Raw genomic sequence first — 26,573 nt, forward strand, 5'->3', positions numbered from 1 at the left:
ATTAGGCAAGGCCAAATTGTGGAGGTAGAACTCTGCTAATTTACCCTTATCCTCTGACGAACTAGTACTGCACAATTCAGAAAATTGCTGTGGGTTTTGGATCTGAGAAATACCTCTTTGTGCCAAGGTATTTATTTGGAACTGCAGCCATTGGTCTTTCAAGTACAAACCATAGGATTTGTTAGGTTGTCTGCACTATATTGCCTCCATGGCCCAACTGGCCATGCAGGCCAATTGTGCCTCCTTTTGTTGCAGCTGTTGTTTTAAGGCTTGCACTTCAATTTTTGCTTGCTGTCCTGCTTCCTGTAGATCTGTCATTGGCTCCTCAAGACCGGTGGTCAGTTCCTCTCTTCCTTGTTGTTCTTCTGTGGTGTCCTTGGAGGATGTACCTGTCCCTGCCCTCAGCTCCTGTAGCTGCAATCTTAGCTTCTGGTTTTCTTCCTGTAGGTACACTCTTTGACAATTGGCCACATGTTAAGCCATGGCTAATTCACCCCTGGCCTCCTTGAGTTGCTCTTGTAAAGGACCTATGTCCGCCACACCCTTTGACTTGGCGATCTTCATCCACGTGTGTGTACGAACTCTTTCTTCCTCTAATGCGAAAAATAGTGGCACAGTAAATTTCTGAGGTATGATTTTTCCAGCCTCTAAAAAGGTGTAATATGAACTCAGACTTGGCTAAGGGCTAGGCTCTAGTATATGTTCCTTTTCTACCTCTTTGGGTGGTTCTACCTCGCCCTCCCTCGGTGGTGATGAGGGTCCTTCTCCTTCCCTCCTCTCCGTTTCCTGTAGCCGGGCCAGAGTTTCCTGTAGAACATTTTCAGCCTCCTGTAGCCGATCTTTTTCAGTCAACAAGTCTAAATTTTCTTGCCACGTAGTTTTCTTTGGGCTCCCCCTCTCATAGGTGACTGATATCCTCGAGGGGGACTTTTCCTTGGGCGATGTAGGGGCATCTTCAATAACAATCGGGCTGCTGGACAGAGGCTGTGGCTTGCCCGTCTTTATTCTGACACTTCTTCGAGCTTTAAAGTATAGAGGGGTCTCCCTCTTTCTCTTCTCCTTTGGCTTAGGTGGCGTGCTGAGGGCGGCCAGCACAGCTGCTGCCTCCCTTGCTAGAATGTCCGCCTTCTTCTCCTTGGGTTTCACTTTTTCAGGGCTTCCTGTAGAAGACCCTGTTTTAGTCAATTTCGGGCTTCCTGTAGAAGACCCAGCTTTAACCACTTTCAGGCTTCCTGTAGAAGACCCTTTCTTAACTGATTTTGGGCTTCCTGTAGAAGACCCTGTTTTCGGCTTTCCTGTAGACACAGGTGTCACCACCTTGGTTTGCTCTGCTGCATGAGGTTTCTTTTTGGTTTGGTTGCGGGTGCTGATGAGGTACTTTTGCTGATGTGGACCTTCTCAGCTTTGTCCGTTCTGCCTTGCAACCTTTTCTCTCTTGCTGTCAAGATGGGTGTGTCACCTTTCTCTTTGGCATCCTCTTTCTCGTGCTTCTTCCTTTGTTCTTTCTTCTGCACTGTGGTCGGGGTCTTCTAGCCTGTTTCTTTCTTTCCCCCGGCCACTGATTCCTTCTCCTCACTGCTGGAGGAAGCACTTTCTTCGGTCAACATCCTTATGTCTCCATCTCTTGTCAAATTTCTGAATGCTTCCCACGAGAGAGGAACCTTGTATGAATGAAGCGCATCCTCCCCGAGAAGTTTGATCAATCCATGGTGGGCTACCTGGTCTGGTATGCCTTCTTTTAACTTTGTGGCACACTCAATTACAGACTGTAGCAGGAAATAAGGGATGCTCAGTTTATTTTCTACAAGAAGATCAATCCGGTGCCTCAATTCAGTGAGCAACCGAAAGTGAGACCCGTACACAATGCTAAAACGGCCTTCGCAGGTTATATACTTCATGATTTGCAGGCTAACTTCATTCCATGGTGGCAGCAAACTGGTTCTACGCACCCCATTTTTGTCCTCCGAGAATTCCTCCTCTGGGGGAAAGAATTATTTCTTGGCCTATTGGCTCAACTTCATTTCTTCCTTATCCCATGGCAAACCCATTGGAAGTTCAGTAATTCGACTGATATATTGCGGGGTGAGCTTGAGGCTTAGGCCCCTGAAGTTCACGGTGGCCAATGTTTTGGATTTCGGCCTCAGAGCCTGCAAAAATTCTTCTGCCACTTCATCGTCATAACCCTGCAATTTGTCACAGAAGGATATCCATTGCACCCGTGTGAAGAGCTCCACCACCTCAAGATTTTCCCTTAACTTTGTTGAATCAGTGGGTTCCCTTCTAATGAACCCACCCGGCATGATAAAAACAGTTTCTTTAACCAGAGGTGGCGAACGCGGAAGAAGTTTGGTCTACTGAGACAGAGCGTAGAATTACACTTCTGTCATGCACAAAATCCATGAAGCTTATCTCTGAGGTCCTTAACACAACTTAATTACACTGACATCCTGTAGAATGACAGTTTATGCACAGCAGACAACAATTGAAACAATTTTCCACGACCAGACTGTGGATGACGATTCTGCCACCTTTAAAAACCAATTGCATGAAGAGTTCAGGGTTACCTTTTTAATCTGCCACCTTTTGACGTGAGGAACCTGCCTTCCTGTAGAAACAGCGTTCCTGTAGGAGCAGCGCGCGATTTCCGGGAAAGACTGCAGTTGGTCTGCGCTCTTGGTGTTGCTTCACAGGCATTCTGATGGCCAAAGGCTCGGCGTATCGAACTGCAGAGGGATCCGAATGATCACTCGAGTTTCAAACGGTGAATGATAAATGCATGGGGTGGCAATCTAGCCGATTAGATTTGAATCGGTAGAATCCGTGGCGCGGGGGTGAGCTGTCCCTACCGGACCGTTGGACGACATCATCCCATCATTTGCCTGCGAGTTCCCTTGCTTCCGCATCATTCCCTGCAGATCCGCCATCGTCTCTTCTGTTAAACTCGTTTTTCCCGACAGGATTTCTCTCACGTGTGTGCTGTCCATTCCTTTTGTCATGGCCGCCACCCAAACATCCGACTAGACCATTAACTGGTCGACGTGGCCAGTCAAATGGCCATACAGCCGCTCAACCCATTCACCTCACACTTTGCAAACAATTTCAAAGTAAAATTCATGCAATCTGACGGAAGAAAGGGTTGAGACACTTACCTGTGCGGCCGCAACACGATTTTTCGGTTCTTGGACGATGATGAGTGGATCTATCTACTGCTGGTGAATTTGCACAGGCCCGGAGGTTCATGTTTATAGGCTGTCGACGATGGATTTGATGCTGTGGCTGCATGCGCCCGCGTTTTCATTGCATATGGCCAGCGCTGTGAATGGTGTACACTCTAGCGGGCATAACTGTTACAAGACTCACGCAGGATGTCTTGTAACAGTTTTTCCTCCTCGGGTGCATGCTGCACGACGAAGGATTTGGCCTCGAGATCATGCTCCCAGAGCTTATGGATGGCTGGGTATGACATCTCAGCATTTTTTGATCTTAAAAATTGCTTTCTCTCTGATAACTCAACGATCTGCTTTGCTGGTGCAGGTAACTTCATTGCATGTCGACACGGATGGTAGAACGAGGTGACAGCAGTGTGCAAGGGTGACAACAGTAGCTTGCATGCGTCCAAACCGACCCTTAGTCGTTAGATCTCCTCATAAAATGAATTCTGGGCCGTCCCGAACTTCTACAGGAAGTTTCCTGTAGAAATACAGAGCTTCCTGTAGAAAGTTTGCGTTTCCTGTAGAAAGTCTGCACCTTCCTGTAGAAAATCTGCATCTTCCTGTAGAAAACTCAAGCCGTGATAAAATTGTGCACATACCTTGGAAAAAATGAGTATTCTTGGAGGAGGTGCTGGTGAGGTCTCTTGACAGCATGATAAGGATCCTTGGCTTTGAGTTGAGAGGCTTCCTCTCCTCCATAGAACACCTGCAACCTGCATGCAATTTTACATTATCAACTTGCTGTCCTTGTCTTTTTGGCTTATTGTTTTTTCTTCTTTTTTCTCTTTTTTTTTTTTTTTTTTTTGAAAGATAACAGGGGCGCCTCAATGAGGTTTTCACCCTTGCCATCTGCCCTGAGCGCCACAGAGAGGTTTTCACTCAAGGATCTTTTTTCAAATCTTTTTTTTTTTTTTTTTTTAAAGACAATAGGGGCGCCTCAATGAGGTTTTCACCCCTACCACCTGCCTTGGGCGCCTCAGAGAGGTTTTCACCCAAGGATCTTTATTATATATATATATATATATATATATATATATATATATATATATATTTTAAATCTTTCAGGGTATGCCCAAAGCAGAGGCAGAACCCTTCTCTATGACCAATACAGATTTCTCCATAGTTTTGATGAACTCTTGTCTTGAGAGAGGTTTCCTGTAGATCTTCAATCGATGCCCATTGAAAAGCATGGGGATGGCTTCCTCATCAATGGTTCGAATAAGAACAGATCCATTGTCATGGCATTTTTCCACTGCAGATGGTCCTAGCCATCTGGTTCTCAGCTTCCCCTTGAAATCTTTGTACCTGGAGTCATACAACAAGGCCCAATCTCCCGGCTGGAATTGCTTGTCATGGAGGTGTTGGTCATGCCACACCTTTCTCTGAAGTTGAACCACTTCCGAGTGAAGGAGGGCCTGCATCCGGTGCTCGTCCAGTCCATTCAGCTGCAATAACCTTTCTTGCTGTGCATGGCTGAGATCTAGGTCCAGCTGAGCTGCCATCCTCAAAGTGTTGTATTCAAATTCAATGGACAACAAAGATTTCTTCCCATAGACCAGCTCATAAGGTGTGAAGCCGGTGGTGGTCTTCCAGGTTGTGTTGTAAGCCCATGTGGCCTCAACCAGGCGATCTGCCCAGTCCTTTCTGCTGCTGCTCACCACCTTAGTCAAGATCCCTTCTAATGCTCTATTGGTGACTTCCACCTGCCCATTTTCTTGAGGGTGATAGGGGGTGGAAGTCCTATGCTTGATCTTGTGATGAGCTAGTAAGTCTTCAACCAGGTTGGATGTGAACTGGCTCCCTTGATCAGTGACCAGCTCCCTTGGGTAGCCAAACTTGTAGAAAATGTTTTCTCTTAAGAACTTGGCCACCTTTTCTTCTGTTGCTGCTCTGATTTCTTTAGTCTCTGCCCACTTTGTCAGGTAGTCAGTACACACAATGATGTAAGACCTTTGCCTCGAAGAAGGGTTGATTGGACCCACAAAGTCCATACCCCACTTCTCAAATGGCTCAAGAGTCACTTGAGGTTGGAGAGGCATCTCATCCCTTTGAGTCGGTTTCCCCATTCTTTGGCATTGGTCACATTGGCTGATATATCTTCTGACATCTTGATGAAGTGTGGGCCAATAGTAGCCTGCCTGCAGGATTTTGAAGGCAGTCCTCTTTGCTGCAAAATGTCCTCCACAAGGCCCATCATGACAGGTGAGGAGGATATCAAAGACTTCCTCCTCCCTTACACAACGCCTTAAGATCTGATCGGGGCCAAGCTTGAACAGATTGCCCCCGATCCAAGTAAATGAGGCACTTTTTCTGATGATTCTGCTCTTCTCTCTTGAAGATAGGTGCGGAGGGAACTGAGCTGAAACAAGGTAGTTTGCTATATTAGCAAACCATGGAGAGAGTGCTGAGATAGCAAACAGATGTTCATCGGGCATTTGGTCATCCACTGTTCCATCCTCATCTGCAGACAAATCCAATCTAGATAAAAAATCAGCAACAACATTTTCTCTACCTGGTTTGTCAACAATGGTCAAATCAAACTGCTGCAACAAAAGTAACCATCTAATAATACGAGCATTCACATCTGGTTTATTCATTAAATATCTAATTGCAGCATGGTCAGTATGTACAAATATTTGATAGCCAGTGATATAATGACGGAACTTGTTCAGTGCATGGACCACAGCCAAAAACTCTTTCTCGGTTACAGTGTAATTCAGCTCAGCTTTGGACAAGTTTTTGCTAACAAAGTAAATGGCATATGGAATTTTTTGTTCAACTTGTCCTAAAGCTGCACCTATGGCTTTGTTCGAGGCATCAGTGTGGATGTGGAAAGGTAGGGCCCAGTTTCGACCTCTCAAGATTGGGGCTGACACCAACTTGTCCTTCAATTCATTCAAAGCCCTCTGACAATCGTCAGTCCATTTAAATTCCACGTCTTTTGCCAACAGGCCAAACAATGGTGAGGCTAGCTTGCTGAAGTCTTTAATGAATCTCCTGTAATACCCTGCTAATCCTAAGAAACTTCGAACATCCCTTACCTTTTGGGGAGGTGGAACCTTCTTGATGAGAGCAATTTTGTTAGGATCCACCTGTAACCCTTGGCAAGAAATGGTATGGCCTAGCACGGTCCCTTCAGTCATCAGGAATTCACATTTTTCAGGACTAAGGGACAAGTTCATCTCAATGCATTTGGTTAGGACTTTTCCCAGATTGGACAATGCTTCCTGGAAGTTGGCCCCATAAGGAGTAAAGTCATCCATATAGATTTCCACTGCATCATGGACCAGCTCCGAGAAGATGCTTAAGACAGCTCTCTGGAAGGTAGCAGGAGCATTGCATAGCCCAAAGGGAAGGACTCGGTAGGCAAAGGTACCCCAAGGACAAGTGAAGGTGGTCTTATCTTGGTCTTCCGGGCTGATTTGGATCTGGTTGTACCCGCTAAACCCGTCCAGGAAAGAGAAAAACTTCTTCCCTGCCAGTCCATCCAACACTTGATCTATGAAAGGTAGAGGGAAATGGTCTTTCTTGGTAGCTTTGTTCAGTTCTCGGTAGTCCACACAGATTCTCCATTTCCCATTTTTCTTGGGAATGAACACCAGAGGGGACACCCATTCACTATCTGAGATGGGGTAAATGAATCTGGCATCCAGCAGTTTTTGCAGCCCCCAGATCAATCAAGGTGTGAGGTCTAATGGTGCCATTGATGTGGACATCTACTACAGGACTCCCAGGATCTAGATACTTTGGGCAGATGACTTGTCCTAACATAAGGTCAGACAGTTGTCCTATGACATGGATGGTTGAAGCATCTTTCTTCCGCCTGCCTGGGTGTTTGAAACACTTTTCCTTAACCAGTTTGTTGTATATTGGCACATCCTTGATGGCTTGGAGAAGCGGAATTTTCACACACAACTGCTTGAGCTCTCCCAGAAGCTCATCTTCTTCTGGGTTGGGTTGTGTGGTGGCTGCTAGTCTCTCAGGAAAGGGTGGAATAGCCTTTGGTTCACTTTCCTGTTTATCTTCCTCATCCTCTGGGGGAGGAGGTTGGCGATCCGGAAGATTCTTTCCGGATCGAAGATTAATCTCCTAGATCTCCACAGCATAGGTAGGGCATGATGTTTCCCCAGTATATACCTGCTGGGCCTGTCTATTGTTGGGGTTCAGGTTCGGTTGAGCAGGCATTTGAGGTTTCCTTGGAGGAGCAGGAGGTAATGCTTGTGGTTGAACTGGTGGTGGAGGCAGAATGGCGGGAGGAGTGTTGTACTGGGGCCTCCACCCCGACTGAGGTGCATTCCACTGAGGCTGTGGCTGGGCATGTGAGTGATATGAATGAGTAGTGGGTTGAGTAGGGTACTGAGGTGGGTAAGACCATGGAGGAGGCATGGACCAGGAAGGCATAGGAGTCGATTGGTTGGGGCTGTAATAAGCTTGAGGTGCCCCTTGCATCCCCTGCTGGTAAGGTCTAGGTCCTTGTGGCCTCCTTTGGTTGATGAAATAGAGAGGTTCAGTGGGAGCTTCTGTCCCTTGGTACATGGCTTTAAACCCAGGTAAGGTTGGACATTGATTTGTGGGATGGTCCTCCTCACAAACGAAACACACTTCAACCGAATGCAATGGGCATTCGTTCTTAGGGTGTCTCCTTGTGCACCTAGGGCAGAAGACAGCCAAGGCTCTCTCAGCTACTTCCTTCTTCTGCTGGATCCTGAATGTGTCCAGTTGCATGGAAATGGTCTGTCTCACCTCACTCTTAAGATCTTCTAATTGATTTGCAAACTCATGTTTGGAGAAAGGAATACCAACTGAGGGGAGGTTTCCTCTACCTCGTTTCCGAGCTGCCCTGGAGTGGTTTCTAAACAAAGTCTTGATGTCCTCATAAGGGAGTTGGTAAATATCCCCTGCAGCTAACATGTGAAGGGTATCTAAGAGGTCTTCAGGGACTCCTCGGAGCAGAACCAACTTGAGGGATTCAGGGTCAAGTGTGCACCTGGCCCGCTTATAGCTAAGTTGGAACCTCTCCTCATAATCCTCTAAGGACTCATCATTTCCCATAGTCATCCAAAAGATTTCTCCCTTGGTTTCCTTGGACCTACAGTAATCCCGGTACTTGGTATTGAAAGCTTGCTGCATCTGAGCCCAAGTGGTGATACTATTCCCAGGTAATCCCATGAACCAGCATAATGCTGCATCCTTAAGAGTTGAAGGGAAGAGTTTCAACTTCTGCTCATCTTCAGTATAGTCATAGGGTCTACAAAGGACAGCAAACTCAAACAGGAAGGTGTCAGGATCTTCGGTAGTCAGTCCATGGAAGTGAGGTAGAGCGGAGGGGCTAATATTCTTCATTTTCATGTCTCCATTGGTTTCTCGGATGGGGAAAGCACCTTCTATTCTCTCATCTTCTTCCCTATTGTCAGCCATAGCTTCAGATGGAGTGCTCTCTAACTCTTCTTCTGCTATAGGATCTTCGTATATCTCAGGAGGTTCACCTATAGGTTCTTCTGGATCACTGTCACCAAAGAAGAGAGAAGGGTGACTCAGTGATGTGGTGGGGGTGTTGGGTAGGAATTTGCCTGTTTTATCTCTGTTCCTACGAGGCATGAAATGGAAAGACTTCTTTTTGATTGCTTTTGTTTTTTTTCTTTGGTACCTGCAAAACTGAAACAGATTGATCTACAACTAACTATCTTACTGAAATAAAGATGCAGAATTGAATTGAAAGAAGGAAAGAACTAATCTACTTTGCTCAAATGAAATGGCAGGAATGGAAATGCTAGTCTACGCTTGCAAAATTGAAATGCTAATCTACGCTTGCAAAATTGAAATTGCTGAATTGAAATGCTAATCTATGAAAGCAGGAAATGTCTATGCTACTTTTGCAGAATGGAAATGAAATAAACTACTTGGCAGAAAGAAGGAGTAGGAAAGTAGAAGAAAAGCAACAATTACTAATACTCTGACGCTTCCCCGGCAATGGCGCCAAAAAGATGGTGGGCTCCAGTATTGTAGCAATAATGCTACAACTCCTGGAGCTTCCTTCTCTAATTTTATCAACCCGGTAGTTCGTACAAACTTGGAAGCGATGGTGCTATATGCACAAGTACTAGCTCTTGTCGCAGCTGTCACTTGGTCAGCTGGCACAAGTCCGCTAGGGCTCAAGCCAACTTCTATATGCTCTCAGAAGAAGCTTTATGAATGATGGATGAAAGCTATCTTGAAGGAAATTAACCTACTTTGCAAAAATGTACTGAAAGCCAACAAAACATGGAAACCCTAGTAAACCCTAATTTGACTAGCTTAACCCTTACGTTGCAAAGATGAGAATACAACTTCTACCAATGATGCCATTACTTCTAGTGAGTTGAAATGCATAAGTCTAAGCTACGTTCATCTGAAAAGAACATGTTTTTTTATTTTTTGCTTAAGTGGTTGGAGCTATTATGATTGTGCTTCTGACTAGGTTTTGACTGTGCAGGGGTGGTTCGAAGGGAAGGAAAGCTTGGGAAAGGTCAGGAGGGCTAGGAGAGGTTCCAGGGGATCCCTAACATCATTCCACAGAAGTCCACAACGTTCAGATGCTCGGCAACCGAGTTTGCAGGCTTCTACAGGATGTCTGCAGGGGATCCTACAGGAAACCCAGGATTTCTACAGGAAGTCTGCTAACTTCTACAGGATGTTCTACCGTTGGAGTTTTGGGTGATGGAGGAGTGAAGGAGCTGTATGGGTGGATAGGTAAGATGAAAAGGGAGCTTGTGATGGCTCAGGGGCAGATGGATGAGATGGAGGGAGAGTGCATAAAGTTGGTTGGTGGATGAAAGGTCAAAAAGATGGAGCTACGTGAAAAGTAGAAGGGTTGGAAGGCAAACGAGCTGAACAGAGGTTGAGTAGGTGGCTTAGGCGCGGTTGAGAAGAAGAAAAAGAAAATAGAATGATGCTGCGCAGTGTAAATAAAACAAATCGCCTATGTCTTGCACAAAAACGAGAGTTTCATCAACCTATTCTAACTGTGCTATTAAACCAACGAACAGCAATGTAAATTGTGAAGAGAATTCGTGCATGGAGTTGGAATGAAGAAGTATTGCTCAAGATCAGAATGCGTGGACGGTTTTATGACTGAAATGATTGTGTTGCAGCTTGCATGAACGTATAAGACTGCGTTTTTTGGTGGTTGGTACAGTCTACACCCCAACCTCTAAACAGAGATGGCAGTGAGGACACTATCAACCTTTTCTTGGAGATCTAATGAATTCTAATCCTCCTACTCTAATCTAAGCAGCTAAAAGTACTTTAACCATAAACTAATCCTACTCAATCACATTAAAGAAATTAAATCAGCAGACTGTGTTTTTTAAATGCATGTCAAAGCAAAGAAATGAAGTGCTGAAAGGAAAGACAAGTAACAATACAAGGAAAAGGAGGTCTATTTCTCTCAGGTTGGGCCCTAACCTGAGAGCTATAGCTCCCTTAAAAACTCAGAATTAGATCCAAATCTGCCTGCCTTTATTAAAAACCATAATCATGAGTCTAGCATCATGCCAAAACTGGCTTACAAAAAGCAAAAACCGAGCTGTAGCTCGTACTCAGAAATTGCAACAGTAGTTCAAAAGTTCAAAAAGCTCCTATCAAAGGCTACGGCCTCAATATTTATACATGATGAGGATCAAGCTGGCTTCCTCAATTAGTGGAGCTTGGCTGTCCAACTAAAAGTAAACTGCTGTTCCTGTAGAATCCGTTGGCTGCCTTCTAGCTCGGTGGGGATAGCTGTTGGAGCTCGGAGTTAGGGTGGAGATCACGAGGAAGATTGTGGAAAACCTCCCTATAAACCTGCAATGCCACCTTTGTTGTCTCCTTGTCTCCATCTGCGTGGTCTTTGCTCCATTTAATGCCAAAAAACCTGAAATCATCATGTATTAGTCACATAGGAATAATGTCTGCCCTTCTTCCTACAAATAACACGAATATACTAAGAAATGCTGCATAAGTGATAAAAGATGAAGGGTTGAGCAAGGTAAGTAGGCCAAATGAGCCCAAATTGTTACCAAAAATTGGGGCTCATCAACTACGACTTGTGTGCAGGTCGTTGCCGAAAGGGCTAGTGATTGAGGGTTTTGTTGGTGCGCAGTAAACTCCGAACCTGGGTCAACCCAACCTAAGCCAACATATGGTTAGACTCGTACATTGGTTGGTCATGTGAATGAGATAGAAGACCCCAGATCTAGTTTCATCCATCTGGGTTACAATTTCAAGAGTTATACAAAGATCAGAATGTATGATGGATGTGATCATATAGACAATATTATAGTCATGGGTCCACCAATTGCATCTGTGGATGCATGTTAGATTATGAGTTGAGTATGCGTATGCCTCCCTCAAAAAACAAATATGTCATGTTGTTGTAACAGATGAAGCTCGTCGGTTGTCCTTGATCCCAACTTGTCACAAGGTAAAGCACTTTAGTCATCAGTCATCGCCTCTGACTTTCACTTTAGGGGGCATTCTGTTATAGGCCAGTTTGTCACATCCGATTAGTGAGCCTCGTAGTGGGATCAATCAACATCTTATTCCCCCTTGCCGCCATCTTACACAAATCCCTAAGCATGTTCCCTTCATCCCCCAAAATTTCAGACCTAAAAGGCATCATCTAAGCTAGTTTGAGGACCAACACTCCCTGTAAGCCTACTGGGGTGCGTTTGGTGCAGGAGCATTCACCCAAGGGAAAATCATTGTAAATAGTAGACATAGGGGGTCATGTATTTTTAGGAAATAGTTTTCCTAAGTCTCAAGTTAATGTAAATTAGGCCTTTTAGTGATTTAATTAGATAAGAGAGGACGTGGACCATCGAGCTGAACAAGGGGACAAATTTGTTTTAAAACAAAGAAAAAGATGGAATGGATAAGTCTCTAGAAGACTTAATTAAATGTAATATACCATATGTATTATGTAGCGAGCTTTAGGGCTTTAGTTGAGTGATTTAAGGAAAGGATTGATCTGATCCCCTCAGTGATTTGATCCAATGTATTCTTATAAATAGTGAACCTGCGCGTTCAATTAATAGGGAGCGAGACAAATAATTATATGTAAACCTACGAGCAGGAAAAAAATAGAGAGGTCACTGATAGTGAAAATTCAGGCCTATGCGAGACAGAGGTGACTTCAATGTAATATTTGTTTTTACATTAATATATATATTTAGAGTTTATTCCTGACTTTGTTAGAGAGTGTGACTTGCGTGTTTTGTGATTAATTATGGTTGAATTTGTAGGTTCTATTATAGTAAATTGTAGACAAAGTTCTGAATAATGCACAGAGGAGAGAATGATTCAGAGGAATCATAAGGGTTCTTAGAATCCATTGAAGAAGTTGAGAATTCACTAAGAAATCAGCTCAGGAGGGAGTTGCAGCGAAAACAGTGAAGAACGGGATCCTTTGGAAAATCCAGAACCACGGAAAAAACTGAAGAAAAGGTGTAAAAACACAAGTAAAGTGAAGAGCGGAGGAATGGAGTGGTAATGCTCAACAGCCGTTAGATTTGAAAGATCAATGGCCAGGATCAAGTCACATCGGCGAAGATCTTTTTAAAGTGACCGGAACGAGCCTTGGATATTTGTGAAGAATGAGCAGCGATTAAACGTGGACCGTTGGATTGTGGTCAGATCAACTGTCACGATTTAAATCGCAATTGGAAGTCGGAGGTGTAATGGTCAACGACAGTGTTTAACATAGCCGAGACATCACCGATAGTGATATATTGACGTTCGACATTTGGGATTATCGGTGATCGGCCTTAACGTAGTGCGGTACTGTGGAGCGAATAAAAGAAGCGGACCCGATGATGATATGAATGTGAGTCTATTAGATTTGAGATCCAAGATATTTGTTCAGTGCGGAATTTCCATGTATTCCTTCGTATTATGTTAAAGGGTTGAAACACTTCTGATAGTCACATATCAGAGGGGAAGGGGTGATAAGGCACATATGTAATGTGGCCTACGAAAGATTCAACAGCGAATGCCGATTGCGATGAGGTTGAACCTTGGAAACCGTGACAAGGTTGTACGGTAAGCGTAGGAAGGTATATTTGTAGTTAATTCCTGTGTTAATGGATTTTATAAGGAAAAGCACTATGGAAGGGTTTATGTATAATTATATATATTAACCAGGGTTTAAGAGGAATGGTTATATCTATATGCGGCTAAAGGCTTGAAATAAAGTTTTGAAGGGTTTTAATTCCCGATAGAAGGATAAGGAAGGAAGACTTTAATGAAGGCTTAAACAAAGGCTTGAGGCCTATTTAAAAGTTCCGGTAGGTGATTCAGGCAGGGTGATTGGGTTCCGATACAAAGGAACTGGTGGTGAAGGGCCTTAACCATATATAAATATGAAGTTTTGACTCCTTTGTGAGTCAATTGCCTAGGACAGTTGTGTTATGCATTCTTATACAATTTGTGGGTGTGGGTGCGAGAATTACCCTACACCATTAGTGGTATCAGAGCAGATTTGTAACCAAAGCAGAACTGAAGTCAGAGCGAGGGAAGATTTCCTATGAAAATGAGGTTGCACATAGAAAAAGGTAATGTGCATAAGTTAAATGGATGAATGATAGAGACTACGACAGAAGACTGTAAGGAGAACTTTTGAAGTTCTGGAGGATTGTAGCAGTTCCAATAGAGGCTTGAAGTAGGTAGGAACAAAGGATTCCTTGAAGGAAAGAGAAAGCAAGAATTGCTTAATACAAGTTCTAAAGGAAAAAGGACTTGAGGGACAAAACAAAGGACAATCCATTCAAGTGCAGAAGAATGGGTGAAACAAGATCATGCTGAGATCTTGAAGGTGAGGTAATATGTTCTGTTTTAAGGTGAGAATGTGTGTTTTTATACTAATGCACAGGTGACAATAAGAAAAGTTGTGAGAGGAGAACCAGATGTGTTCTTGAAGGTAGAGTAGGGAGAATAATCTAAACAAGAAGTAGCAGTGAACCTGAAGAATCCAACAAGAGATTGGATAGAGAGGACAGTTGAAATGTTCTCAAGAGGAAATGAGAGATTGCAGAAGCCTAGAAGGAGAAAAGGTGTTGCTCAAGAGGAGGTTCCAGACAGAGGACCATGCTTACCAAAAGACTGAGTGAGGAGAGCTTAGTGAGGTAAGATTACAGCGAGGAGGACTAGCTATTGCAGAGGCTTGTTGCAAAGGAGCTCATGAAGAAAGAAGAGAAGAATATGACTACTGATAGTCATAGCAGAGATTCAGAGAGAAGCCACAGCAGAGGATATAATAAAGAGGATGCCAAAGCAAATGGCAAGAGGATGAGTCAAGAGGAAATTGACCAGGAAGTTGCTGAATTAAAAGAACAACTCAATGCATTAAGGAGAATTCTTGACGAAAGCCAAAGACTAGGTTGGGTCTTGAGGAAAAAACCAATGAAGCGGCATGAGATGCAAAGAAGGCTACAACAAATGCAAGTAAAGTGGCTGATGGGAAAAATCAAGGAAGTTGAGTTAGAAATGGAAGAGTACATTTGTGAACCAAAACAAGGAGAAATTCTGGGAGAAAGTGAAGATGAAAACTTGAACATTGAAACTTCAAGTGAGGCCAAAGGGTCACATGGGTTTAAAACTGACAATTTGTGTATGTATGCAGGTGAAACATGTAAAGAAGGACAATTGGCTGATATTGTCATAAAGGAGGAAGAAGACCAACATAATCTAAATTCTGTTATGGAAAAAGATGAGATAGATAGATCTCATATGTAGTTCGGGAAAGATGTCAAGCAAACAGGTGAAGAGCTTGAGGAGATTGAAGAAGAGACTATCAAAGGATTTTTGAATCATATGAATGATTTAGAACAACAAGGAGATATGATGGATGAACCATCAAGTGAGACCATAGGGTCTTATATTTTTAAAACTGATAGTTTGTATATGATGGCAGATATTGCAGGAGAAAAGCAGCCATTTGAAGATATCTTTAGAGGAGATGAAGATCTAGAAGCAAAAGGTGACAAAGAAAACTTTTCAGAGGAGGAATTTGACTGCATACAGAAGGAAAAGTCTATGGATGAGTCTATAGAAGCTGTCATAGAAATGAGGAATTAAGATCGTATTCTGATGGAGAATGAAGGAATACTATCTGAGAAAGGTAATCAAATGAATTTGATTGATGTTATTGATGATAATGCAAATGGTGAGGCAAGGATAGCTCCCGAGGAAGATAAACAGCAAGAGATTGAAGGCAAGCTTGAAGAAGAAACTATGTTAGCTGAAAACATAGTAAAAGATCATTAATTCACCATGATAATAGGCACAGTTGAAATAGCCATGAAATTTGTTGAGACAGTCAGTAAAAAAGAAGAACATCTACTGAAAGATGTTAAGGAAGGGGAAGTCTATAGGAAAGACTTAGCAAAGGGGGAAAGAACACTAATAAAAGAGTGTTATGCAGAGGATGAGCAATATTTTGAAGCTGTCAGAAGTATGGGGAAGTATCTTTCAAAAGATAAAAACTCTAAAGTAAAGAAGGATGAATAATGTCTCTTAAATGAGAGAAGCAGTGACTTATTGTAGCAGAAAGAACTTAGGATTGGAAGTGATGATGAAATAATGGCAAAGTGTCACAGAGAAATTGCATTGTTGGAATATTTTTTGGAGAATTCAGAGTATGACAGTATGATTGCAGAAAAAGGAGTTCACAACAGTGGACAAGAGCAGGAAGATATAATTGAAGAAGATGGTATGAAAGAGAGACCAATGGATAGTCTCATGAATTCGTTTGAGAGTTCAAATCAGCATACTGATGTGTTCATAGAGGAGAAAGAAACAGTGCAGTGAATTGAATTGTTGCCAAAGGAAAACAAGGCACAACAACCTTGTGTTTTTTATTTTAACAAGTGTGTTGTGAATGCAGGTTTTGTTGCAGATGTTGAAGGAGATTTGGCACAGATGAACAACCAAATAAAAGTGAAAGAAGAGAATTCTATGGAAGAACTCAATCCATGGAATAGAGAAATTAATTTGCTGGAGAAAGTGCTGAACAATCATGATCCAATCATCAAAGAGTGTAAGGATGATAGGAAGGCAGCAAGAAAAACAAAAGTTGGAGCAAGTAAAAGAGAAGTTAGCAAAGCAACCAAGACATAAGTTGAAGCAAGCAAAGTTAAAGTAAACATAGGAGTCACAGCAAGCGTTGAAGCAAGAACAAGCAAACCAAAAGTTGAAGCAAGCAAAGCGAGAAGAACAGAACAAGAAAAAGAACAACAGATTGAAGAACTAGTGGACAACAACAACAACTTGAAACAAAGAGAAGGAGACAGAAGTAAGAACCAAAATATGGACCAGTCCAAAGATGTACTGGAGACAGAGATTGAATAAATGTGGGAGTTGATGATGAAGCAGACCAAACGGAGGAAAATGGTAGCGGCAGGAAGAAAGATTAATCAGAACTTGAATTTGATTGACAAGAAGAATAAAATGGAGCAAAAGACAACAAAAGTGCAGTAGCAACAAGGGAACAAAGCATGTGGACAGTTATAGAACAAAGTGTGGGATCCAAGAAGACAAAGATCAGAAGATACATGATCAGGAGATCATGATATTTTCTACTTTGGGAGTCTCATGCAGGAGCATTCACCCAAGGGAAAATCATTGTAAATAGTAGACATATGGGGTCATGTATTTTTAGGAAATAGTTTTCCTAAGTCTCAAGTTAATGTAAAATAGGCCTTTTAGTGATTTAATTAGATAAGAGAGGACATGGACCATCAAGCTTAATAAGGGGACAAATCTATTTTAAAACAGAGAAAAAGATGGAATGGATAAGTCTCTAGAAGACTTAATTAAATGTAATCTACCATATGTATTCTGTAGCGAGCTTTAGGGCTTTAGTTGAGTGATTTAAGGAAAGGATTGATCTGATCCCTTCAGTGATTCAATCCAATGTATTCTTATAAATAATGAACATGCGCATTCAATTAATAGGGAGCGAGACAGATAATTATATGTAAGCCTACGGGCAGGAAAAAAAGAGAGAGGTCACTAATAGTGAAAATTCAGGCCTGTGCGAGACAGAGGTGTCTCGAATGTAATATTTATTTTTACATTAATATATATATTGAAAGTTTATTCTTGACTGTGTCAAAGAGTGTGAGTCGCGTGTTTTGTGATTAATTATGGTGGAACTTGTAGGTTTTGTTATAGTAAATTGCAGACAAAGTTTTGAAGAACACGCGAAGGAGAGAATGATTAAGAGGAATCATAAGGGTTCTTAGAATCCATTGAAGAAGTTGAGAATTCACTGAGGAATCAGCTCAGAAGGGAGTTGCAGTGAAAACAGTGAAGAACGGGATCCTTTGGAAAAGCCAGAACCATGGAGAAAACTGGAGAAAAGGCGTAAAAACACAAGTAAAGTGAAGAGCAGAGGAATGGAGTGGTAATGCTCAACGTCGTTAGATCTGAAAGATCAACGGCCAGGATCAAGTCACATCGGCGAAGGCCTTTTAAAGTGACCGGAACAAGCCTTGGAGATTTTCGAAGAACGAGTAGGGATTAAACATTGACCGTTGGATCGTGGTCATATCAACAGTCACGATTTAAATCGCAATCGAAAGTCGGAGGTGCAATGGTCAGTGGTAGTGTTTAACGGATTTGTGACATCGTCGATAGCGATATATCGGCATTCGGCATTTTGGATTATCGGTGATCAGAGATATTTTCTAATCAGAGATCAACCTTAACGTAGTGTGGTACTATGTAGCGACTCAAGAAGCAGACCCGACGATGATATGAATGCGAGTCTATAAGATTTGAGATCCGATAGATTTGTTCGGAGTGGAATTTCCATGTATTCCTTCGTATTATGTTAAAGGGTTGAAACTCTTCCAATAGTCGCATATTAGAGGGGAAGGGGTGATAAGGCACATATGTAATGTGGCCTACGAAAAATCTGATAGCGAATGCCGATTGCGATGAGGTTGAACCTCGGAAACCGTGACAAGGCTATATGGTAAGCATAGGAAGGTATATTTGTAGTTAATTCCTGTGTTAATGAATTTTATAAGGAAAAGCACTATGGAAGGGTTTATGTATAATTATATATATTAACCAGGTTTTAAGAGGAATGGTTATATATATAAGCAGCTAAAGGCTTGAACTAAAGTTCTAAAGGGTTTTAATTCTCGATAGAAGGATAAGGAAGGAAGAATTTAACAAAGGCTTGACGCCTGTTTACAAGTTCTGGTAGGTGATTCAGGCGAGGTGATTGGGTTTCGATACAAAGGAAATGGTGGTGAAGGGCCTTAACCATATATAAATATAAAGTTTTGATTCCTTTGTGAGTCAACTGCCTGTGATAGTTGTGTTATGAATTCTTATGGAATCTGTGGGTATGGGTGCAGGAATTACCCTACACCAGCTATCACCTATAGGTTGCTCCACTGTGGCCTGCATTCTTCACCATCAGGTTGCTCCCTTTTACACCTACTTTGGTGCTATGAATCTGTGAAAATGATCGGGATTCCAGAAGCTTCCCATTCTAGTAGTTTCCATAAGTTGTTTTAACTACTTATATTGGCTTATTGGGGCCTGACCCAGGTTTGGAAGAGTTATTTAGCCAAAAAAAACCCGCGCTACTGGCCCTTTTAGCAACAGTCTGCGAAGTGCGGACTGAGGTCTCACCTGAGGTAGCAGGGGGGGTGCCAAAACTAGGTTTCTGCACTGTAGGGATGCCTTGATGAGAAGTTAGAAGATTCGTGATTAAGCCTGCGGCTTCGCGCCGCTCTAAGCTGCTGTCAGACCTTCGCGTAGATCCAAAACATGGCACTCATTTAACCTTTTAATGAGCTTACTATAGATCAGATCTATCCCTTAGGGTCTTTAAGCAAACATTTAACAGAATTAACCAACCCGCGCGAACCTAGAAAGCAAAAGATTCACATAAATTCAGAACATACACATACAACAAAGATTAGAACAGATGCATAAACTAGAATAATAACAGATCCACAATATCTCAGAATCAAGTTAGCTTTATTAATATCCTTAATTCAGTACAATCCTTTTCCTGCCCTGCGCACTCAGCTGTAGGGGTCTGCGCACACAGCTGCGGACTCTACTAGGCCTCTGTGCACACAGTTGCAGAGCCTATTCCACTACTATCCAACCCAACTCGAAGTTACAGACTCAGAGTTGCTCTTGCCTTCATAAACCCATACATTCAAGATTCAAAATAAGACTGACTTCTACCCTTAGAGCCTCGCTCTATTTATAAATTTCCATGGTTTGCGACCCATGGTCAGGCTGACTCAACTTCTATTACTCTATATTATTTTCTGGTGGACAACCCTTTGACTCGACCCATTACATATCGTGCTTCACACACTCCGCAGAGCCTTTACCCTACTATTACCCAAAATTTCAGACTTTAGGCCCCAAAACTGTTACGCGGGGGATCTGCTACCCAACAGGCCCCCAACACAATCATGGTGACTCCTCCTGAGTCACTCGGCTGGTGCGGCAATCTTCACCCGGAGATCACTTAGCATCGTCTGTGCTTCGCTTACACTTGCGCCAAAATCTTCCGCCATCTTCTGTACCTATTCCACGCGAGTCACTGATGCATCTATATCAGCTTCAGTTTGCCTAGGATCATATACCGCCTGCAAATGCGCCAACTTGCCCTCGATGGAGGTGGACACCGCAAAAGCTTCATCAAGCCAAGGCTAGATTCATTCTTTAAGCACTGCTTCCTTTTGGCGGGCGGCGTCCACCTGTGCCTTGAGAACTTGGGCCTCCCTCATCTTGGCCAACTGCTATGTAATGGTGACTGTTTGCACAGTCCCTCAAACTTTGTCATAAGCCTGTTGTAATTCCCATGCTTCCGTCTCTACCTGTTGTAGCATTGGGTCTTCCTGGAGAGATGTGAGTGTAACTAGGGACTGATCCAACAAGCCCGAACAATCTTGGATAGCGTGATGTATCGCTTTTAAGCCTTCTTGAATTTGTCTGCGACGCTACTCTCGAACTTCTGGGGGTGTGTGTGGCTGTGCCTTCAGTCTCAGCTCTGCAATTTGGAGATTCAATGCCCATTGAGATTTCATGGCCTCCTCTTGGGCCGTACAGAATTCGACGACCATATGTTGAATCTTGGTAATTACTGGAAGTTCTGCTGGGACGGCCAACTCTGGTACCGTGCTGCAGGGTTCTGCTACAACATGTTCCACTTTTTTACTGTGGGTGACTAAGTCATCACGCTGGAGACTGACCTTCTCTAGATCTACCTTATGTTCCATCACGATTTGGAGGGCGCGGCCTTCCCGGGCAAAAAGCTCAGCGGTTATCGCATCCTACAATTGGTATAGGGTTTCTCTAGGAACAACAGCGAAATTCAATCCCCAAATTTGCGTTTTATCTTCGGCCTCTGCTAGGACAACGTCTGTTGGAAACATTAGAGTGTGCAGTGTGTGGGCGCGCACCATCTACTCGGCTGCGGTTGTGTCAGCGGCTGGATTTGGTATCATCACTCCTGGGGTGCGCACCTGTAACGCCTGTAGCTGCGCTTTGAGCTCCCCCAACACAGTTGTCTGCTTTGTCATCAGTTCTTTTATTGCTCCCAAAATGACATCGCGCGCCGGTTTGTGGCTATCACAAAACTCTTTCTCCAAAAATTTAGCTGTTTTTAGCTTTTTGCGGGTATGTGGTGACTCCGTGATGTGCGGCCACTTGGCTTGGGTTCGTTTCATGTGTTGTTATGTCGTTGTTTCCCTTTGTACGTCTAGTGTCGAGGATATTTCTTGATCCCTGCTGACTTCCTCGACGATTATTTGCTCAGTCGCCTCCTGCTGTGATACTTCCCGCTATTCCTGATGTTTTCTTTCTGCCATCTGATTGAGTCACAACTGGATTTCCTTATTTTTCTGTTGTGCTGCCATCTTTTCTACTGCGGATATATCGGGGGTGTGCGATTCCGAATGCCAGGCTACCATTACTTCGTAAATGGCATCGTCCATTGTGATGAATGGAAGCTTTAAGCATGCTTTTTGTGGATCCTTCCGCGTCCAGAGGTACAAGTTATGCATGTCTGCTTTGAACTCGGTCGTGCTTTGCAAATTGTTATAGATGGTCAGGGATAACCTTGGTCGGCGTGCAATCCATGTTTGAATACTTACCTCCATCAATATCCAGAATATCTTGATTTCACGAACCCTCATCCTTTGTCGCCCAGAGCGAGCTATACCATGCTGCTTGCGGTAGGTTCTTCTCAATACTGGGAAACTGGCTACTCTATGGTAGTTCTCCTACAACCAGAAGGAAGGATAGTCTCAACCATGCATAATGGAAAGTGTTACCTTTCTCCTGCGCTTCCTTGCAATTGGTCAAAAATTTGTCGCATAAGAATTGTGCCCAGTTGAACTGAACCCCTTCTGCACACTGCTCCGCAAGTGCAATGACAGGGGCTAGTACCTCATCCACGCAGCATTTCCTCATGAGTTTACTGGCCAATAGTTGGGTGGTGACTCGCACCCCTCGGTATTTGATGCTTGCTATTACATACCCCCGCTTTCACTTTTCCAACTTGTATTTAGCCTTCATTGTCTCTGTAAGACCTAGCTCACTACTTGTTCCGGTTATGTTTGTAGGGTCATGTCCTTTAAAAGGCAGGTGGGTAATGTGATGCACTAAATCGGGCATGATGGGAGTCAGCTCCTCCAACCAGAGATACCCCTCATGTATCAGACATAGTAACTGGCGGATAACAACAATGGTGATGGTCGTGTGGTGATAGTGAGGTATCCACCATAGATTGAGTAATCCTGCCCTCTCCACTCCTAGTAGCCACTTTCATTGTAGTAAGTTGTTTGCGGCCAAGTGGGGGAATTTCTTGCCGTCCACGATATCCCAATATTCGAACTTGATATTCTGTATTCTTCCCAGCGGTAACCCATCAAATCTTATCTCATTCGGAAGAAGTGGGGTTTGAAGCATACTTTTGGCAGCGTCCAAGTCCTTTGGTATCTTGGCCTTCCCGTTCCATGGAGAGATATATGGTGGTAGTATTGGCATTTGGAAAGCATCCTCTTTGTCCTCATCCTGTGCTTCAACCTGATCGATCAAGTCTTGCAAATCTTCCTCATCCTCCTCTATCTCCGTGGTGACTGCTTTGCCTTTGTCAGCCATTGATCGGACTAGTCCCATAGTCTTCTTGTTTTTTCGGGGTCGCAGTGTACGTGGGGACTTTGAAACTTCGGGGCCAGCAACCGCTTCTTCCAGCTCCTCCTGGGTCGTATACAGTTCTTCTGCGAACCGTGCTCGGGTTCTAGCCATAGTACTCATCTGTTATTCCTCAAATCTTGAATATCGCAGCGTTCTCCACGGGTTTTTAGATGCATGCGTAAATTTGAATGGAAACATTCCCTCCCTTTCTAAATCATTAATATCTTCATGGTGGCAGATCTTTCCATATCCAGCTTGGGACTCCTGTCTTCATGGCCATCGCTCACTCCATTTTGCCATAACTCGAACAACTTGTCATGAATAGTATATGCAACAGTCACCTTCCATCTTTCCCATGCAACATTGCAGTTTCTAGTACGTGGACGTGTCCCCGGCTTCCTTTGGACCCTGCGCTACGACCGAATCGTGCAACCTTTCGACAGACTTGTTTATAGTCCCACTCTTTCTTCCAATTGCGTGAAGCATTGAGACTAGGCCCCCGACGGATAGTCAGGTGGTCGCACTCCTTGTGCGAGCCTTCCTCTTCCCTGCTAGCCCGGGCTGCAGGCACCTTTTGCGTACCCTTGTAGCAAGTTGCATCGCACGTCTTGCTTTCCTTCGTTTGGTAGGGTGCTTTGGAAACCATGATAGCAAGGTCACTGTGCGTTGTAGCAACATAGGCGGGCCGACGAGGTCCGATCCGCGTGTTCCTTCCTTTGCATGGCCTGTCCCATTGATTTGGTTGGTTCTGTTATCCAGTATCACACTTTCCTTCTGCAGCTGCGCTGATTCGGTAGTGATTTCACGATGCCTTATGCTGTCGCGCAAAATGGCTCTAATTAACCGTAGAGTTCCTGCATCCCTTATTACTGCACATGTTATGATCGAGGACGGTTCTCTCGTCCGATAGCCCCTTCGAACTCTTGGTACGTGTGGCTTTCCATTGGCTTGTCTTCTTGCGCGAACGCTATTTATGCTTCCACTCGTTGTCCCGATTACTTTAGCGCAAGCAGCTGGAACGCATCGCTTTTCCTGTTGTCGCAGTGGACTCCGATTCGTGATTCTTAGTTGGGTGGGCGTTCGCACAACTTTTATCCGCACCTTCAGTGGCGGGAGGAAATTGTGTCTTTTAATATGTCCGCGTGTCTGCCTTCGATATCCGTGTCCAGTCTTCTCAGTTTCCTGGTGTGTATTCCATCCTGGTGCAATTGTCGAGCGCAATGCCCTGGATGCGCGTCGTGCCCATTCTGTTCCAGTACCGCCTTCCCACAGTGATTCTTGGTCTCCTCCGTGCATGTTGTGCCCTCCTTAGTTGGCATTTCCCTTACTTCAGATGCTACACGTCATAGCATTCTAGTCATCTGATTACAATTTAGAGTTGTTACCTCATGCAATCGGTTCTGCCATCACTCTATTTATTCATTAGAGTTCGATGTGCAGGAGTTGTCGCATTCCCATGAGATTCGCCCATCTTCGGTTGGATTCACTCGGTCCTGGTCACGCATTGTTATTTGGTAGATGTAATCCAGTTTGTTATCACTGTCTTCATCGCGCACCGGTTCCGTGTAGCGCGCCCCTTCAGCTGGATCCAGCGGAATGACTACGCGTAGGAACTTCTTCTCAAATATCATCTTCTGGTTCTTTAGATTAATGAATTTGTTCATGTCCGTGGCCCAGTCTATCCCTAGTAATGCGGGGTAGGGATTGCTGTCATCCACAATTTCTATTACCTAAAAATTTGTTGTGTACTCGCACCTCCAACATCCACCGTGACACCTTATAACCTACCCATGGGCAAGATTTTCTGTTGGTTTTCCATCTACAGTTGAATAGGAGACTCTTGGGTCCCTATAATACTAGTGATTACCCCATTACTATTGTAATTATACCCCTTATTTATATTGTTGTGCCCCTATTACCCCCATATTGTTATTTCTGTGCCCCATAGAATCTCTCTATTGTTATTTTTGTGGCTTTATATTATTATTGTTAGGTCGGCTGGATTATATTGTGACTCCATAGACTCCTATATATAGAAAGGAGGTTTTGTCATTTGAATCATCAAAGAATTGTTCATTTATGTAATGTAAAGGAGGTTTCCCCCTCGAAGAGGCTGAATTCTAAGGCGTTGATCTATCTTTTCTATCTTTTCTTGAGCTGGTTTCATAACATTTGGTATCAGAGCTTTGGATTCTAGGGTTTCGCTGCTCCAAACAGGTCATCATGGAATTTTTGCTATAACTTGTTTTCTGTGACGTTTCAGAAGTCGCAAAAAAAACCCATTTGAGAAGAAATCGCGCTGAACCTTGGGTTCGAATTTCAGAGCTTTTCGCGCGATATTTGCGGAGATATGATCTGAGGAAGTTGGTCTTTTTGCAGACTCCTGAATTACATTCAAAACAGGTGACTTGGGAAAAATCTCCATAACTTTCTCTCTGGGGATCGGATTGAAATTTCATAAGAAGGTACAAAAAGAGGACGGACTGTAGTTTCTTGTGTGTGTGTTTCAGATTCAAAGGTTGAAACAGTGACTCGTGGCACGTCGTACAAGTTCCCTCTACTGAACCAGTCTAAAAGCAAGTCACTGTGGGAGATTTCACATAACTCTTCCTTGGAGAATCCAATTTGGCTCAGACTTGTGGCATTGGAAAGAGGACGCAGAAGGCTACTACAGGTAGCAATTTCAAAACTGGATGATCTGAAATCACAGAGATACATCAGATTCAATATCAGGCTTCTATAAAGTGAAAAAAGGTGTGTAGTTTTTTTTTTTTTTTTTTGTAAGCTTGGTTTAACGGAATTCAAAGGGCATAGTAAAGCATTATTATCGGTAACTGATGCCCCGAGGAAAGAAAATGCAAACACCTAGTAAGGAACCTGAAAGCTCTAGCATGACTCATGAAGAAGAGGAAGAAATGCTACATGATATATCAAAATTACAAGAACAAGTGCAACAAATGTCACGCTCACAAAAGCTAACAAAAGCTAAGATAAGTGGCGTGGAATCTAAGATAAATGGCGTGGAATCTAAGATAAAGGGCATGGAAGCTAAGATGGATGATTTGAAGACAGATTTGAAGAGAGACATGGCAGATTTGAAGATAGATTTGAAGACAGACATGGAAGAATTGAAGAAGTTGCTACAAGAAAGGGTCACTAATGGTGAAAAGGTAGTAAAGGAAACTCATGATGAGAACAAAAGAAATGTTAATCATGATTCCATAGACGCTAATGTTGGATCGAAGAATCACCATATTCCAAAAATCGATATGAGGAAGTTTGATGGCAAGGATCCCGCCACATGGATATTACAGATGGAGCAATTCTTCGATCTCAATAATGTGCAAAACGCACAAAAGGTACGTATGGCAACTGTATATTTGGAACCAAATCAGTTTGTATGGTATCAATGGCTTTGCTCTCGTAAACAATTTATCACTTGGGCAATTTTTACGGAAGAATTGATAGCACATTATGAAGATACAAAAAGCAACACTTTTTTTAGCCAATTGATAAGTCTCAAACAAAAGGGTTCAGTAATGGAGCACATTGAGGAGTTCCAAAAATTGAACATAAGGGTAAAAGATATTCCAGAGGAGCATAGGATTGATGTGTTCATAGGGTCTTTAAAGGATAATATCCAACATGATGTTCGCCTTTGGGAACCTGATTCATTAGAGAAGGCATTCAGGTTAGCAAGAAAAATGGAAAGCAAAATTATGGCAACCAGGAAGCATACCACTCACAACTATAAAGACGGAAGTGTTGTTGCCCCTAGTCTTCCACAACCTATAAGGTTGACACCACAACAATTGGAAGAAAAAAGAGCAAAAGGGCTTTGTTACAGTTGTGATAGCAAATACACTAAAGGTCATAAGTGTGCTGAGAAGAAATTATTCTACATAGATTGTGAAGAGGAAGAAGAAAAGGAGCAAGAAAGGTCAAAAGAAGAAGATATACTCCAGGAACAAAGCCTAGATGAAGAACAAATAAATCCGACCATATCTTGTAATGCATTGGTGGGAATTACCACTCCTCAAACCATCAAGATAGAAGGACAAATCAAGAAGAAAAAGGTAATAGTGTTGATTGATTCAGGAAGCACCCACAATTTTATTCATTGTAGGGTAGCAAAAGAATTGAATTGCTTCCTATATCCAGCAC

The sequence above is a fragment of the Pinus tabuliformis genome, chromosome 1_2 (assembly GCF_031772625.1).
Source record: "Pinus tabuliformis cultivar Carrire ecotype Pingquan chromosome 1_2, CPIR1, whole genome shotgun sequence".
Taxonomy (NCBI): Eukaryota; Viridiplantae; Streptophyta; class Pinopsida; order Pinales; family Pinaceae; genus Pinus; species Pinus tabuliformis.